Source organism: Corvus moneduloides, chromosome 4, assembly GCF_009650955.1.
Source record: "Corvus moneduloides isolate bCorMon1 chromosome 4, bCorMon1.pri, whole genome shotgun sequence".
Lineage (NCBI taxonomy): Eukaryota > Metazoa > Chordata > Aves > Passeriformes > Corvidae > Corvus > Corvus moneduloides.
In genome coordinates, this window is record NC_045479.1 from 67,190,801 (window position 1) to 67,208,767 (window position 17,967).

General features: G+C 39.1%; 1 long non-coding RNA gene across 2 annotated transcripts in view; it reads right to left on the reverse strand.

The window, feature by feature from the left end:
• Positions 1–3,307: 3,307 nt before the first annotated feature.
• LOC116443183 overlaps positions 3,308–17,967 on the reverse strand; it is a 54,469-nt gene continuing 39,809 nt past the window's right edge. Inside the window, exons 4-5 of one of the 2 annotated variants that reach the window (XR_004239773.1) lie at positions 6,542–6,666; positions 3,308–4,768 (exon numbers count right to left, since the gene is read on the reverse strand). This is a non-coding gene — a long non-coding RNA (uncharacterized LOC116443183). Of the gene's footprint in view, positions 4,769–6,541; positions 6,667–9,158; positions 16,531–17,967 lie in introns of those variants that run through there. The other variant, XR_004239772.1, reaches the window with a different exon arrangement.

Consider the following 17,967-nt stretch of genomic DNA (forward strand, 5'->3'; position numbering starts at 1 on the left):
CTGCTTAACACACTGGATTTAGAAGATTTTTTATATTTTACAAATCTTTGCATTTCTTTCCATCAGAACTTCAAGGAAGTTGTTCCTACTAATCAGCACTTTAATTCTTTAATCAGATGAGAATAAAGACCAAATTTTTTTTTTATGTGGGTCCAGTCAAATACAATGCCATTGCTGGAGCTAAAATATACACTTTATTCAAGTAAGTCTGAATGATCTACTGTATCCTACCAAACTAGCAAACAAAATATTTTGGTCTGTGATACATTAGAGATGCAACTGGCCTGTTGTACATGGAAGCAGTTATTAATTATTAATGGCAGTTTCAGCTCCTGATCCCTTATTTCTCTCTGGGGAAAATGCAAGGGAATTTTTCTGAGGTTCTTCTATACTATACAGTCTATCCAGCTGGCACTGAGATTCACCAGCTGTAAACCAGTTTTATACCACCTGATCTTATTATAGCTTTTATCAAGAGGGCAGGGTTTTGATCATTACTACTCTATTAAATACTAGTGTCCATTGCTATTTCTGTCAGTTATTTAAAGAAATGAAAACTTAGTAACTTCAGCTATTATTGTTGAGATGTGGCACTGGCCCTACTTATTCAACCTCTTGGAAGAGAATTAGATTAAAAAGCAGCATCTTCACCAAAAACCTTAAAAAGTCAAATCTGAAAATAAAGCTATCATTACATTGATACGGAAACTGCAAGCAAAGTACTCAGGAGAGACAAAACATAAAACTATCAGCAACATTTTAACTGCTCAAACAGTATAAGCTGTAGCAAAGAGTGACTATGGTTTGACGAACAACTTTATGGATTTCCTAAGGTTCACTGCCCCCAAGATATGGCAGAAATGGAAGAATGAAACAAATAAAGAAAAAATTATAAAATGGCAGTTATGATTATTAAAATAATGAAAAAATTATCTGTACAAAGCAGTATGATTTTTGGCTCTTCACATTTCAATAGATGGCAAACAAAAGATGTGATGGATAGCAAAGAGAGGAATGTGGATGTGTCATACTGTTTTAAGGCAAGTTTTATATTGAGAAGAAGAAAGTGGTTTATTAGTCAAGTAATTAATCTGTGCAAGTCATTGTCACAAGGTAAAATGGAGCTAAGTCTTACAGAAGGATTTGAAAAAGCTCAGGTATTTCTGTGAATAATAAAATCTTCATCTTTTCATCAGACAGACTGTATAATATACAAAACCCTTCATATCACTGATGCTGTCAATGCTGGGAACATCAGATTAGATTAGATTTTCTAACTTAATATGGAAGTTCCATTGGGCCTTTATTCCATCTGACTCATTGCAGTCTGACCTTGGTACGGCAGAAGGTCATGGAGCAGATCATCATATGGAGCAATCAGCATGGACTTACGAAAGGCAAGTGCTGCTTGACTAATCTGATCTCCTTCTGTAACAGGGTGACCCGCTTGGAGGATGAGGGAAGACAGTGGATGTTGTTTACCTAGGCCTTAGTAAAGCTTTTGACCCCATTTCCCACAGTATCCTCCTGGAGAAACTGGCTTCCCATGGTGTGGATGGGTGCTCTGTTTGCTGGGTAAAAAAATAGTGTTGGGGCCAGGCCTGTTTAGCATCTTTATCAATGATCTGGATGAGGGGAACGAGTGTTCCCTCAATGAGTTTGTACATGAAAAGTTAGGTGGGAGTTTTGATCTGCTGGAGAGTAGGAAGATGGATCTGGACCAGCTGGATTGATGGACAGAGGCCAGTTTTACAAGGTGCAGTAAGGCAAACAAACACAACCAACCCCATGCAGAGCTACAGGCTGGGGACAGACTGGCTGGAAAACTGCCTGGTAGAAAAGGACCTGAGGGTGTTCATTTACAGTGACTGAACATAAGACAGCAGTGTGCTCAGTTTAACTCAAGTTGGACCAAAGAAGGTTTAGACTGGATACTAGGAAATGTTTCTTCACTGCAAGGGTTGTCAAGCACTGGAATAAGCTGCCCAGAGCAGTGGCAGAGTCATCATCCATGGAAGGAGTTAAAAGACATGCAGTTGTGGCACTTGGGGACATAGTTTAAAGTAGCCTTAGCAGTGCTGGGTTAATGGTTTGACTCTATTATTTTAGATGTTTTTTCCAACCTAAAAAATTGGTAGGATTCTATGATTCTATTTGTCAGTGTTACCATGTATTAACCTGGGTTAATATACTCCTGCCATGCTGTTTTATCCTTGGGATCATTCTGACAGCATCTTGCCTATTCTTCTTTTTTAATTCATTGAGTTTTAAGTTGCCAAAAGTCTTCAGCTTTTCTATGAATCAGTGTTCAGCTGTAGCTAAAGACATAAATATCTATAAACTTCTGAATAACATTGTATTAGGATTTACAAGATGTGACATACAACATATGTCTTCTTCCCCCTCTATAGCATTTTTGTTCCCTGATATTTTTTCCTCTTATCTACTGATTCTCTTAATAATGAATTACAGAAAATTGAATTTAAATGCTTTGCCTGTGGTCCTGAAGTTCTGTGTTAGAAAAACATGTGTGTCCAGTGTTATAGTGAGAGAGACTCCTGGAGGTGTCCTGGGAACCCTGACAACTCTTGAGTGAGAATAACCCAAGACTGTTCTCCTCCAGCTTCTCAAAGGACATCAACACTCAAAACACTGTGCCATTGCTTCCTGCCTTGAGTAGAGTGGTGAGTCATTTCCCTTCTGTTTTAGGGGTTAAAAAGATCCATCCCTTGGCTCTACAAAAAATTCAGGCCACATTTTTTTTCCTTGTTGTTCTACACAGATGAAGGTCATAGATGAGAAACTTTTCTCTGTCTGCTATCCTTTTGCCCATATTTCTTATATCTCTGCAATATTTGATGGAGTGTTTCAAGTCTGGAAAGATAAAATCAGTTTCAAACTGCACATGACAAATTTGAGTTGAAATAACCAAAGCTTTCTCAAATCTATAAGCAAACTAGGTGCTACAATGGAAAGTTTTGAATAAGCTTAATAAAAGCTGATGCCTGCAGCCCTGCCTAGAATAAGCACACAGAGAAGCTCCATTGAAAAAACCAGCATGTTAATAACCATGAAATTCTCTTTAGCCTTTAAAAGAACAAATCTCGATCTCTTAGTGTGAAACCCACTGTTGGAAAAAATTCCCATAACTTTCTCCTTAGGAGGGTGACATGTAGGAAGATATGGATAGAGGGAACAATAATGAAGGGACTACAGAATGAGGGTCTGAACACAGATCTGCAGGGGAACACAAGCAAACTGTGAGGTTATTCAAGTTTTCAAAAGTCAATTACCAGTTGATGGGAGATAAATTTTAAAAAGCATAAATTTATTTCTTTGGTTTATAAAAGATTATACGCATGAAATTCTTAAAATTACAGGGGAACAGACAGTGAATAAGAACAAAGTTTCTTTCCAATTGCATTAACACAGCACTGGTTTCTCTATTCATGATCTTCTGGTGCTTTTCTCTAATGCAGCTAGCAGTAGTTACCTAATTGTTGTTCTTTTTCTTTTTGACCAGAAGGGACTCTATAAGTGTAGAAAACTGCTTTCATCCTTTTACTAAGCTTTTAAAATTTGTCTTGTTTTCTTTCACTATGTTAACTGTATATTCTCCCTTGTCACTATCAATTATTACTTCAAGCAGTATTTTTGAGGGTTTTTTTTTTAACCAGCCTTTTGAAGCAGCAAGGTTAAACATCAAAGTTGGCGTAGCATATACAACCATGTCATGCTCACTGCTTTACAGGGAACCACCAGGGGCCAATCATGGAGTCAAATCACATCTATTCAATACAAAAGATCTTTCCTCTGTGTGAGCCCTGCCCATTTTGTGATAGAAAATTAAAAGGCTTCCATATAATTTTTCTTCAGCGAGTAGTACAAACATACACAATACATTGTCTGCATATCTCCCAAACTGGTTTCCTGCAGTTTAGACACACACTGTCTTGCAAACAAATTTAGCTTCCCGTCGTTGAAACATGTCTCCTCTTGGGTTAGTGAGTTAGAAAACAGAACTATCAACATTCAAGATTGTGTAGCATTGAGTTTCTAAGGACTTCAAAAAAAAGAAATAATGGTTCTAATAGAAATGGCATCTTTCTCTCTTGTAATGACAATTTTATCCTTCTCAAATAGAAACTCTCACCTAATTTCAACTTTTCAGTTGAAAGGTCCACTAGGTTGTTGTGTGACTATTCTATCAAATCTCAACAGTAACAATTTTCAGTTCTTCTGTCCTTTGCTGCATTACTTGTTGCACGGGTCATTTTTTTCCTCTTCTATTTCATTATTTTCAACTTGTCCAATATATTTGTGGTATCATAAATTTGAGTTGGAGCAACATTTCGCTCATGCCAGTTTGGTTGTTGGTTCAGTGTATTCCTGGCTGCCCAAGAAAACTGGACCCAGATTTCCAGCTGAGGTCTCCCCCAATTCTGAATGGAGAGAAGGATTGTGTTATGAGGCTTACTCCTTGCTTATACTGATTGTTTTGGAATTTGTAGGGTTTCTCCTACAATCTGTCATTGTGTTTCATGGTCATTTGTGAGCAATAAAAATGTCTTAGTCCTTTCCTATAAACCTGCAACCCAACAATTTCTTTACTATCCTTTATTAGGAGAGCTGACTGGTTTTGCTTAAGAACACTATCTGTATCCCTGTCATGAAGTACCAGCAGTTTCGTCAATTCTCACTCCCAGTTCCATAGGATCACCTGGATTCCTGCCCTTCAGTTCTTCAGGTGCTCTCCAATCAATGCTACCTGCAAAATTGCAAAGATCGTAATAGCTCATTAATGACAATACTGAATAGCAACAGACTCAATAATGGTCCTTCAGGAACAACATTAAATTCATCCTTCAGTTTCAACACTGAATCATTACACATCATTTTCCAAGCATGTTTTCCTATGCTGTGCACTAAATTACTTTCTTCCATTTTTCCTTCCTCTATTTTTATGAATTACTGTGGAAGACAATCAAAGTGCTTGCTCTTGAAGCTGAGGTATGCAATGTAGGAAATTTTCCATACATCCTCCTACTCCATAACCAATGAAATTTGATTTGGTATTATTTATTCAGTTTATGGCTGTTATTTTTTTGATGACTTTGAGGTGAATGTGATTATTTATTTCACTCTTACTTCCAGAAACTGATTTCCACAAACGTTGAACTCACCAGGTTGTGAAGCTGCTTGCAGAGATTTGCAAGTAGTGCCATGATTACTCACAGCTCCCTCATTAACTGTTTCCTTTTAATTATAAAATTAATTAAAAATAAATTAAATAAAATTTAAAAAATAAATTAAATTTAATTTAAATTAAAAATAAATTTAAAAATAAATAAATTAAAATAAAAATCAACTTTTATGTGAGTACTTCACCACTACCACACTTTTTTCTTTTCCAGCATGGAGAGCAGAATGCACAAAGGGAGAACAAAGAACACATGTCATCAGCATGACTGGACACCACTCTGGATGTGTCTACATAGAACTACTCCTAGACTACTGAGAGAGAAAAGAGGGGCTTTTAATGAATTGATTCCTCTTGAGCTATAAAAAAATTTAGGGACTTCCAGTAGCCTATCTGAGGTCATCCAGGCTTGGGAGAATTTAGCTCCTGCACAGGCTTTCCCAGGAGCTCCACATTGGAAGAAGCTGAGAGATGATTCTCCAAAACTAAGACTGGATTTCTCTTAACTGTAATATTCCCATTCCAGACAATATTTTCGTTCTCTTTTTATTTCATTCCCCTCCCTCTAATCCATTCCCTGCTTTCAGGGACCAGGGGCTGCTCCTGGGGACAAAGGGTTCCACAAAGTTGTTACACATGCCCTGAGTACAGGGCCGGCACGCTGGCAGGTCACCAGCAGGACTGGCAGCCATGCAGCATAGGCAGAGACCGAGGCCCTGGCTACAGGCGAGTCATGGTGCCCACACTGCACCTAAGTGGCTTGGCTCCGCCCTCAGAAAGCAGGGGCAAGGCCAGGACTGGGGAAAAGGCTTTGCCCTGCTGACAGGGTGGGAAATAGGCTGGGAGAGCTCTATTTCCCCCTCAGGTGCAGAGACAGGGGCTCTCACCCTCCTTACAGGGTTGCCTCTCTCTCTGGGCAGCCAAAGGAGCACAATGGCAAAAAGCCAACAACAGCAAAGACCCAGCCCTGCTTCCAGGGAGGTTGCCCAGCGCAAAGCCAGCCATGGCTGAGAAGGTGCCCTGGCCGTGCCAGGAAGGCCCTTTGCCCAGAGGGCCTCTTGTGCCGCCTCTTCAGCTCCAAGCTCGCTCTTGCCTCACCATTCCACTCTTGAGCTCAAAGCCTATGCTCCTCTTGCTCACTCTTGCCTCGTCATCCCCCGGCTTCTGCCAGTGGACAGCCATACACTTGGGCCTGAGAAGCTCCTGAAAGGAGCTGAAAGGAACCGTAACCCAACAGCCCCCCAGGGAGATCCTCAAGCCACCTCCCCACAGACCCCCCCAGCTCCACAAAAGCTTCCAGCTTCAGCTCGACTCACTTCAGCTCCAAGCTGCTGCTCTTACCTCACTGTTCCACTCCTGAGCTCGAAGCTGCTGCTACTCTTGTTCACTCTTGCTTCGCCCTTCCACTCTTGAACTTGAAGTCATGCTGCTCTTGCTCACTCTTGCCTCTTGTCATCCCATGGCTTCTGCCAATGGACAGCAACACACTCAAGCCTGAGAAGCTCCAGCTCCTGTGCCTGAAGGGAATCATGACCCAACAGCCCCACAAGGTGAGCCTCCAGCCACCCAGTCCCAATTTTTTGCAGTAGGTCTTCCAACATATTCCTTCTTGGAATGGTATGTGGCAAGATTCCTCCCTGAGTGTGGACACCCCTCAGTTATTTCTCAAAGATAAGCAAAAGAGATTATCCACCATTTTTGGTATGGCTAAGTGACATTAACTTTTATTGAATAACTGGGTTTTGCTAGCTTTAATATAATCGCTTCAATGTTGCTTCAAAACAGTTCTTTGTACTACACTAGTTTTTATAGCTCCTATATTGCGTCGGAAATAATTCTGATTAAGCTATTTTTGTCTAGTCAGTATCATAATAAGTCATATAAATTTATATGAATATATTTGGTTTGCAATCCTTTCTCCTGCAGGACAAAATTGTATAAAGGTTCAATTACACCTGTAACATCTTCCATGCATAAACTGTTGAAAAAGTCTGGGGCTAAGATTGGATTCAGTCACACCCAGGTTCCTCTCTGAGGAGTTTAGAAAGCAAGGGGGTCCTTTTTTGCACCTCATGACTCAACAGAAGGGCTTTTCTAACAGATTTTCTCTGCAGCTCCCACTCTGCCCGCGACAGTACTCTTCTAAATTTACCCAGGTTTTCAGCTAAAAATGTCACCTATGTCCCTTCTAAGTTATCCCAGATTTTCTGTCAAAAATGCTCTGTCTTCTGTGTTACAAAAGACTTTCCCTTCATAAATGCTCAGTTTTCCTCTGTTAATTATCCTAAATTCACTTGTCAAAAATACCCTTTATGTTGTTTCATCTAAATTTCCTCAAATTTTCCGTCAAAAACATGACTTCTGGCCCTCCAATAGATTACCTCAGATTTTTCCTCCAAAACGTCCCCTAGCTGTGTCCTATAGGTCACCTAAGATTTTACCCCAAAAATATTCCTTCTGTCCCCTATATATTGCCTCAAGTTTTCCCTCCAAAATGTCCCCTACAAGTTACCTCAGATTCTGCACCCAAAATATCCATTCTGTCCCCCACAGACTTCTTCAGATTTGTCATCTAAAATATCCCATACAGATTACCTGAGATTTTGCTCCTAAACTGTTCTTTCTGATTACCTCAGATTTTCCTTCTGAAATGTTCTCTTCCATTGAGATTACCTCAGATTTTACCTTCATTCATTCCCCCGCAGATTAACCTGAGATTTTACCTGAAAAATATTCCTTCTGGCCCTTAAAAATTACCTCAGGTTTTATCACAAAATTTTCTCTGCCTGTTCTCCACAAATTTCCTCAGACTTTTCCCCAAAACCAATTTTCTCCCCTAGAGATCACCTCAGATTTTCCCACCAAAATGTCTGCCACACGTCCTCCACCGACTACTGCAGCTTTTGTTCCCACACTGCTCAGTTTTACCCCAAAATATCCTTTTTGTCCGCTACTGATTCCTCTCAGATTTTCCCACATAAATATTCCCTATTTGTCCTGTACAGATTACTTCAGATTTTGCCTCCAAAATATTCATTCAGTTCCCTGCAGATTACCTGAGATTTTACCTCAAAAATGTTCCTTCCGGACCTTAAAATTTACCTCAGGTTTTATCACAAAATTTTCTCTGCCTGTCCTCCACAAATTACCTCAGATTTTTCCCCAAAAACCATTTTCTCCCCCAAAGATCACCTCAGATTTTCCCGCCAAAATGTCTGCTACATGTCCTCCACAGATTTTCCCAGCTTTTATTCCCACAGTGCTCAATTTTACCCCAAAATGTTCATTCCATTCCCTGCAGGTGACGCCAGGGAATTCCAGCATTCCTCCCCTATGAAGTTTTTTCTCTCCCCTCTGAGTTACCTCAGCTTTTCCCCTCACAAACTGAAACCCCGTGCAGTCCTGTGACGGCACAGACCCATCCATTTTTTACCATAAATTCCCTGTTCTTGATTTTTCAATTGTCCACAACCATTTCTCCCCAGTGTGACATTTCTTATCATTCTTTCATTCCCACCCCACAGGTTTTGAATCCCTGTTTTACATATCCATTTCAGCTGTGCATCACAGTTTTACTTTTCCTCCTACCATCTGTCTTCCCCATTATCCTGTCCTATTTTCTCCCCTTAGCATTCAAGTAACTTTATTCCAGCTTGCTCTGTCATTTCCTATGAACATCCCCAGTCACACCCAAAGCTTTACTTTCCCCTTCATGAAATAAAGCACTTTACCCTTCTGGATGCTCTCTGGAAAAACTCAGTTTGGGAGCAGGCTGGTAGCAGGGGCACTTTGACTTTCAGTCTGGGTGACTGCCTGTAGCACTCACAGGTGACCCCAGAACCATAACCATAGTGTTCTGCCATTCCTAGAACTGAATATCTCAGTCAACATCTTCGGGACATTTAATGACTAAATAGGTATCCGTTACAAATATGCCTTTTTTTTTTTTTTTTTTTTAAGGATGTAAATGTAAATACTTTTGTACAGTTTTGGTACATGAAGAGAAAGAGTGTCCATCTGAAACAAAGGCTACCACCCTCTTCCCCCTGATAATTTTTAGCCATCACTCCAGAGTTCAGGAAAGTTAGAGACAGGTTTACCATAGTGCTTTGAAGGCTTCTTTTGTACTTTGAGAGCAGTGTTTAACAGCCTCACCTCTAGGATGCCTCTCTGCCCAGAGAAACTGCCAGAGAGCCGAGCCCCGTGGAGACAAAGGCACATGACAAACCCTCACACAGCTTCAGAGCTGCTGGAAGAGGAGAATCTGATCTATTGACTTGTTCCCAAAATAGCACCCGGTGGGAGGTGACTGACTGGCTAATACCTGTGGTGTTTCCATTACCGATTGAGATGAAGTCTGTTGCCAGGAATCCTGGGGTGGTTTCCTTGACAACCAGAAGAAATGCACAACCGAGATGCACATGACTTTTCAGGTGCTTTTTTAACTCCTCCGAAACAATGAGCTGCCCTACCAGAACTCAGATAAATAAAAGCTAGGTGTACAGCCAAATGGCCAACAGCATTTATGTTCAAGGGCAAATTTGACCTGAGCCTGAAATCTGCCATGAAACAAACCCTCAAGAGAGCAACCAGCCTGGAAGTATATACTCCTGGAAGTATTTCAATAGGGCAGAGATCTTGCAAGATCATCTTATTTGTTATTTTATAGCCTTTAGATGAGAAATTTCAAGGGATGGAAGGTATTTCCACGAGATATATAGATATATCTAACGTTGAATTAATTTGAGTGTCTCTATTAAATCCAAAGCCTTCAAATTCCAAAGTTGATTGCAGACAATGAAGTGTTCGTCAGAAGCACTAGGGGTATTTATTGGAATCAGAATATATTTTGAAATTATTTTAACAAGACAGTGTAAATTTTAAGCCAAAGCATACAACATTAATAGGAATAACAGTACCTCGTTATTCATTGTATGTAGGTGTGGCCACAAATTTTCTATGGACAGTAAATTCACTGAAAAATTCATATGTTCATGAATTCAAGTTATACTGAGAAGCAGTTTAAGCCCAATTATGGCCAGTATTTTTCAACTAAGGATTCCATTATAAAATGTCAAAATATATTATGTAATAATTTCAAAAGGAAATGTTCTTTCAGGTTTCATAGTTTTGGCATTTTGTTTGAAAAATTACCTACTCTTTAAGGGAAAATTAAAAATAAAAAAAAAAACGAAGAAGACAACCCCAAGAAGTATCATGTACAATAGATTGACAATTGGTTTTAAGACTGAAAATATATTGGGGATGTTTTTGGCTTTTGTTTTTAACACTTTTAGATGAAGGACCAAAATATTATTATTCCAGTTGAACTCAGAGTTTTACTTTTCAATTTAGTAAATAGTCAGAAACATCCATTTCCCTGCTTTGTGCTTGGGAGGAATAAGCACATGAGAGGAAGGTAAGGAGAAATTGAAGGGGATGCCGTGGATCAAATAAGTAAAGTAGAGGGAGTAAAGAAAGGACTTATCAAAGGTGACAAGCCGGATGACAGATGTAAATGTTTTTGAACCCTATCTGCTGACATCAGGAGGCTGAATCTACTCACTTCCCTGTTAGTGTTGATGGATGATAATCACTGGAGAATCACTGAGGTCCAGAACTAATTTTTTATGAGTTAAGAATCTGGGGTATAGTATCCCAGATAAAATTTTGGCTGGCAGATCATAAGAAATTTCAGAAAACTTCCCTAAATTTTACTTGTGGCTGAGAGAGTGAGCTGCTGAAAGAGGAAGGTAATAAAGTGTTGCTGTGGCAAAAAATAACTATAGAATACAAAGAGTGTTGCATAAGGAAATAAATCATCCCAGTCTGTCTTCAGTGGGAGTCAGGCAAAAAATATATGAAACAGAGTGAGAGTGGAAGCAAACCAAGTAATATAGAACAATGTGCACTATTAAAATAATCAGGAAAAGCGGGGTTGACCTGGACATTTTAAATGAGGACACTGCATGCATCTGAATGAATCATTAGTAGAGATTTAGGTGCTTTCCTAAAACAGATTACATTCATAATAAATAGACTTGAGTAGAGAATTTTAAAACCATATTAGTGGTAAAGGTTGGTGCCTGGGGCCGCATTAACTCAGCATCAAGCTCTGATCTGTCATAGATCAATGAAATGTAGCAAGCCTGAATTGCTGATTCAATTTAGTATTCATTTACTTTCAGAGCAGAACATAAATAGTAAGGAAGAAAATATGAAACATGATCTCTGAGACCAAGATCATTTTCTAGGGAACTTAGCATGCATGCACACATTCATCTTGTGAGTATTTAGGAAACTAAGTACTGAAAGAGCCCAATCAGTTTTGAAGCGGAATCTGCCTCAGTGCCCCAAAGGCCTTTTACCCCTAAAGATGAAAGAAACTTTGTCTTCCTTCATAGCAGATGCTGCACACAACCATGCTGGGTGTATAAGCGAGAACGAACCTCAGCAGAGTGGCAGTGAAAGCTCCCAGCAAAAATGTGGTAATTGTAATATCTGATTTAAAATCATAGAATCACAGAATACCTCAAGTTGGAAGGGACCCTTAAGGATAATTGAGTACAACTCTCTGCTCCTTGCAAAACTACTTAAAACTAAACCATACGATAAAAGAGTTGTCCAGATCCTCCTTGAACTCTGACTGGCTTGATGTGTGACCACTTCCCTGGATAGCCTCTTTCAGGGAATGACCACCTCTCCATGCAGAAGCTTTTCCCCATGTCCCATCTGAACTTCCCCTGATGCATCTTGGCTCCATTTCACCATGTGCTGTTGCTGGTCACCAGAGGAAGGAGATCAGCACCCTCCCCTCCACTGTCCCCCCAGAGAAAGGTGCAGCCTCTTCTCTTTTCCAAGCTGAACAAAGCAAGGGACCTCAGATGCTCCTTACAAGTCTTGCCCTCCAGGCCTTTCACCATGTTGATTCCCCTCCTTTAGATGCTTTCCAACAACTTTATGTCTTTCTTACACTGAGGCACCCAAACCTCCACACAGCACTCAAGTCCAGGTCAAATTAGTGCAGAATAGAGCAAGACAATCATCTCCGCTGACCAGCCAGTGATGGATGCTGTGCTGGATGAACCCCAGGATAGGGCTGGCCCTTTTGATTAGTCATGTGGACTCATATTCAATTTGGCATCCACGCAAATCTTCAACCTTCTTTCCATGGAGCTGCTTTTCAGACTCTCGTACCCCAATTTGTATGTGTAACCAGGACTGTCCCATCCCAGGTGGACAATCCAACACCTGATCTCATTAAATTGCATACAGCTCTTTAGTGCCCAGCTCTGAAGCCTATCCAGATCTCATGACTGAATGGGATAAGGTCCAGTCTGCATAACATTGTGAGAGAAGAAACGGAATACAGTTTTTCTTCTTTCAAATGGCTTCAAAATGTTACCAAAGAACTTAAGGCAACCTGACATGTCTTCAATAAATTCAAGAAAGATTGATTAATATTTCATTTATATTCAGCTACAGTTATTTAATATATTAGATCAGATACTGAATTTAAAGTCAGGACACATAGGTGTGGTCATCCAGCTCACCACAGAATCATAGAATACCTGTTGCTAAGGGATCGTTCCTGTAGTGCACATGCTACAACATCACAGCTTTTGCCATGGGAACACGGATCTGCCAAGTGTGATCAGATGCTGGCAGTGGGACAAAACAACAGCGTACAGCAGCATTAAGACTTCTCCAAATGTTTTGAAATCTTTTCCAAAAAAAGGTGTTTTAAATTGTAGCCCAGTCTCACAAAAGTCATCCTGGGATACTTCTACCTGAGCCAGCCCGTGCAGTCGCCAGTCTTTGAAGGCAGAATTCTACTGAACCCTTCCTACTGCTCTACTGAGTGTTGACATTCTGTTACTGGACAAAATATCACCTCTTCATCCCAACTCTTTTACCATGCATGACCCTGGAATGCCTGAATGCTCCTATTTCAAATACTCCCTATGCATTTTTAAAGATTTTCTTTTCCAAAATAGTAGTGCTATCTATTCATACAAATAACAAGTGACAAGAAAATGTCATCAATCATTGACATATCCTCTGAAGTTTAGGTTTGCTTTCAAACTCTTTCTACTCCACTTCTTATTTTGGTGTGGCAATAAACAGCTTTAGATTAGAGTTGCAAAGCTGATGGAGTGTATTTATACTTAGCAACTGTCTGTAGAAATAAAGATTAGCATCAAGGCTATATTGGTTCTCCTGTCAGGATGCTGTTCTTTTGAGGCTATACTATAGCCAGCAAATTCATATTTACCTACAGATTTAACACTGCCAGTGCAGATAAGAATATACTAACAGTTGGGGTAGGCATAAAAGATTAGTTTATTTCATGACCAATTTTGCAGTAATCCTATCTGTGTCAAAACAATTTGAGAGGGGAGCCCTACAGTGAAAAGATACAGCTACTGAGATACACTCAGAAACAGGAATTTATTTTGCTGTTTCTTCATTCAGGCTTAATATTTTTAAATGGAAAGTTTAAAATTATTATAATGCAAAAAGTTTTATCTGTGTCCATACGTACATACATTTTTGTTCGATTGTGGGTATGGGTGCACACGTGTGACTAGATGTATATGTATATATGTATCTGTATGTGTGTATTCCCAGAGGATTATATATATTTTTAGTGGAATGTATTTTAATACTAACTAAATAATAAAATTTATCTTCTTCATCTCTTGGTTTGTCCTGACACCTCTTTGTAGCTCCAGCCTATAAAGGCTTTAGGATTTACCAGCATTCTTTTACTTTTATGCATCGTGCATTTAGGATCTGACCTAAATCTCTGAATCCCATGGGAGATGAGTTGGAGAAAGGTTGTCCCTGTCTGCAGTGTTTGGAGAGGAACATACTGCTATGTTTACAGTGAGAAGAGTAGGACAGTCTTGATGTTGAAAAATATTCTTGGCAGTGATTCAGTATTAAAGCTGCATAGTAATTGCTGTGATTATGGTAGTCAACTATTGATTATAGTATTTACTATGCATGGTAGAAAAATAAAAAGGTATGCATAATTGGCAATATGTGTTTTTCTATAATGACAATCATAGCAACCACTGTAAAAAATTACGCTCTAGAAACAGCACAGTTCTAAGAGTATGTACAAAGCTTTTTTTTTCTGCCAATTCCTTCCCTGGCTCTTTGGGCAGTGGCTTGCAAAGGTCACTCATTTCTCTGAGCTTGGCAAAAAGGAAATTTTTGTGTATTTTTCAAAAGCAGCAATTAACAACATGAATTCTAATTGTGGTGGGGTTTTTTCATGTAAAGTGTGTGTGTGTCATATTCAATGTACATTTGTTGGAATAACATTTGGTGGATATTGAAGCTGGTCAAGATGTAACCAAGGAATTCCTCAATCTAAATATTCTGGTGGGTGATAGTTCTCAAAACACTGTGTAGGGGGCTGGCTGCTGTGTATTCAGTCACTGGAGCTGTCTCTTCTACCAGACATAGATATTCTGCTTTGCATCTGTCATATGCTGCCCAGAATCCTTTTTTTTTAATTTGGATTATCTTTGTTGTTAAGACCAAGGTGATTTGGTGTTGTCCTGTTCCTGGACAACATATATATTATACATTAAGCTGAATATATGTATTATAAATTGAGCTGAATTTCAATATTGATGATTCTTCTAATTTTCTTCATAGGGAGCTATGTTCCACAGCATTCTCAGACTGGTTCCAAGGCATAAACTCCCCTAGGCTCTTAAATGCACCCTGGGATGACACTGCCTCAGAGTAGACTTCTGGTGAATTATGGTGAATCATATCTGAAAATCTGTGCTGAACTAACCAGCTGCACTGTTAAGACTTGACTTGGTTATTGTGGTGCCAGTCCTGAAACTTCAGCTCCTACCTGTTCCTGCAAAACTTCGATAGGAAATGTCCACGAGTCTTTGGCATTATTATATGTTCAAAACCACTATGGTCTTGATCAGAGAAGTGTACAGCCACACTCTTGTCCAGAGCATGAAAGAGGACAGTGATATGCACTACTAAGTGTTATTTTTGATCCACAATGCATAAATCTGTGTAGTAATGTGATAGCTGAGAAACCTATTAAAGTCAGTTAGCCCCAGAGGAGTACATTGCTAATGCACCTGAGATGCTTTTATATACATAAAAGTGACAACTCTGCTGTAAAAACATTACGCAGTAAACTTTAAAACCCATGTGCAACTGGGATGTGGACACTTGTGGTTCTAAACCAGATGTGCCAGGTGAATTTCAGGGATTCATACAAAATTGTGTTGCAGAAGAGCTCAGCCTTTTCAGTTAAATAGACCTTCCTATAAAGATATGATCTGGAAGGCTGAAACAAAGATCTTCTAGAAAGTGAGCAACTATATCAGTCAGGGATAAGCTCGAGAAACTGCAATCACAGTCTGTTGATGGGGGTTTTTTGAGAGCTAGAAGTGATCAAAGTTAAACTCGGTGATCCTTTCTGTCAAAAGGTTTGTGTGTTAGTGTTTGGGAAGGGCTGATTTAATGGCACTAAAACTATGAATTTCTCACATTTCTGAATTGTTTGTACTGAAAATAAGGAAAAATCGAATCAGGAGACTGAATAATTCACTCTCATATTTTCAAAATGGTATTTTTAATTCAAAAGTATATTTTAAATGTTCTTTTGTTTCCTTTTTTTTAAAGACTATAAGTATAACTACCATAGATCAAAATAATCTTTGTTTTTGATGAAACTAAATGACTATGTGTCATTTTTAGTTTCACTGGTGAGCATTAAAATTAAAATTACTGGTTTTTTCTTTCAAAACCTCTCTTAATTTTGTCCATATCAGATTCTAAACGAGCTGTCCTGCAGTTCACAGAATTTAAAGAATAAAATTAATCTACTTAAAATGACACTTCCCTCTCTAGATAATAAAGAGAATGTTATCCATTTGTAATTTTTTTCATTAGTGTTAGGAATATTTGATGTGGTAATCTACCATATAAACTTTCTCTATTGAGAAAATAATCAATAAAACTCTTTCATGTGTTTCATTTCAAAGGAAAGCTGTGTTAATTTAGAAAGAGCTGGCAATGATGGAAAGAGAGATTTTGACTTTGATAAGGTCAAAATTGAAAAAACTCCATTATTTATGTGAATATATGATAAAGGCAGAGAATTGAAAAGATTTGTATTTCATTCCTACAGATACCACAGATGTACTCAATTATGGGCAAATGTCTGTGCTTTATAGCAGATTCATTCAATGTCAACTCTCAGCATTCCCCTGTGATTGGCAAGATGGGAGCCTTCAGAAAACACAGAAGCTTCCTGATAGTGTGGGTGTCGTGAGATCCTTAAAAGGAAGAGAAAAAAGAATCATTTAGTATGGAAAAAACTTTCAGATCATCAAGTCCAACTGTAACAATGTCCCCAAGTGCCACATCTATGCATCTTTTAAACACCTCCAGGGAAGACAATTTCATCACTTCCCTGGGTATCCTGTTTCAGTTCCTGATGATCATTGTGGTGAAGAAATTTTTTCCTAATATCCAAACTAAACCTCCCCTGCCTCAACTTGAGGCCATTTGCCCTTTTCCTACCACTCAGTCACGGGAGGAACCCGTGTTCCTACCCCAACTCACAGCAACCTCTTTTCAGGAAGAAGTATCCCAGGATGACTTTTGTGACACTTCTCTACAACTCAAAATACTTTTCGGTAAAGATTTCAAAACATTTGGAGAAGTTTTAAGGCTTCTCTGTGCTGGTGTTTTGTCTCGCTGCCAGCATCTGATCACACATGGCAGCTTCACATTCCTATGGAAAAACCTGCAGTGTTGTGGTACGTGTGTTACAGGAAGAATTCCTTAAAATGGCCACCCTTACTTTGTACTTGGCTTAAATTCAGCATCTGATAGAATATAAATATAAAATAACTGTAGCTGCATATAAGTGGGATATTATTCAGTCTTTCATATCTTTATGAAAGACATGTTGAATTACATTTGTCATGATTCAGAACAGTTTAAATGTCTGAACACGGTCAGGAACTGCATCTTGGAGTTATTTACTACTTTCTTTTGACTGTAAGGAGGGATTAAATATTCGATTATTCAGTTAACTGCACAAATGTGTCTAGTGACATAGTAGGTATTCTGGAGAATCCAAGATGCCTGTGTAGGACCGGTATATGACACAGAATCTTCAGGGCAGTTTGCCTCTTTTGGACTGGCAGCTAGAGACAGCATGAATTTGTGAGGGCATATCAACTGACATTATATTCCTGTATTTAGATATATGAGTGAAGCCCTAGATGACTAGCTCAGGAGAACCTATGCACCTTTGGTTTTCATCTGTACAATTGGGAACATTTTTGGCTTCCTTACAGGAGTGTTGTGAAGACAGAGCGTATTTCTCCCCTCATGCTTCCTTTATATTTCTCAAAGTTGCCAGAATTATGCCCACAGAAATTTCTGCTATTTATGAGTTGCTACTCAGTAGCCCAGCCACAGAGTTGATCAACCAAGGGAAAAGAGATTTGGCTGCACAGTCTATGTAATTTCCAGATTTGCCATAAGTTGCAGTAAAGTTCTGGAAGGGCACTACTATGGAGAGTTCAACATCACACCAACGTTTAGAGCTCTTGGGTTTATGAGTCAGATAAACTACTGGAAAACCACTCTGATTCTTTTCAGTAAGTACTTGAGAACTGATTCAAAATGAAAGCTTCTAAAATCTCCTCTCTTCCTGATTTTCCAAATTAAAAACTTGATGTGAAGAACAGTCATGGCTT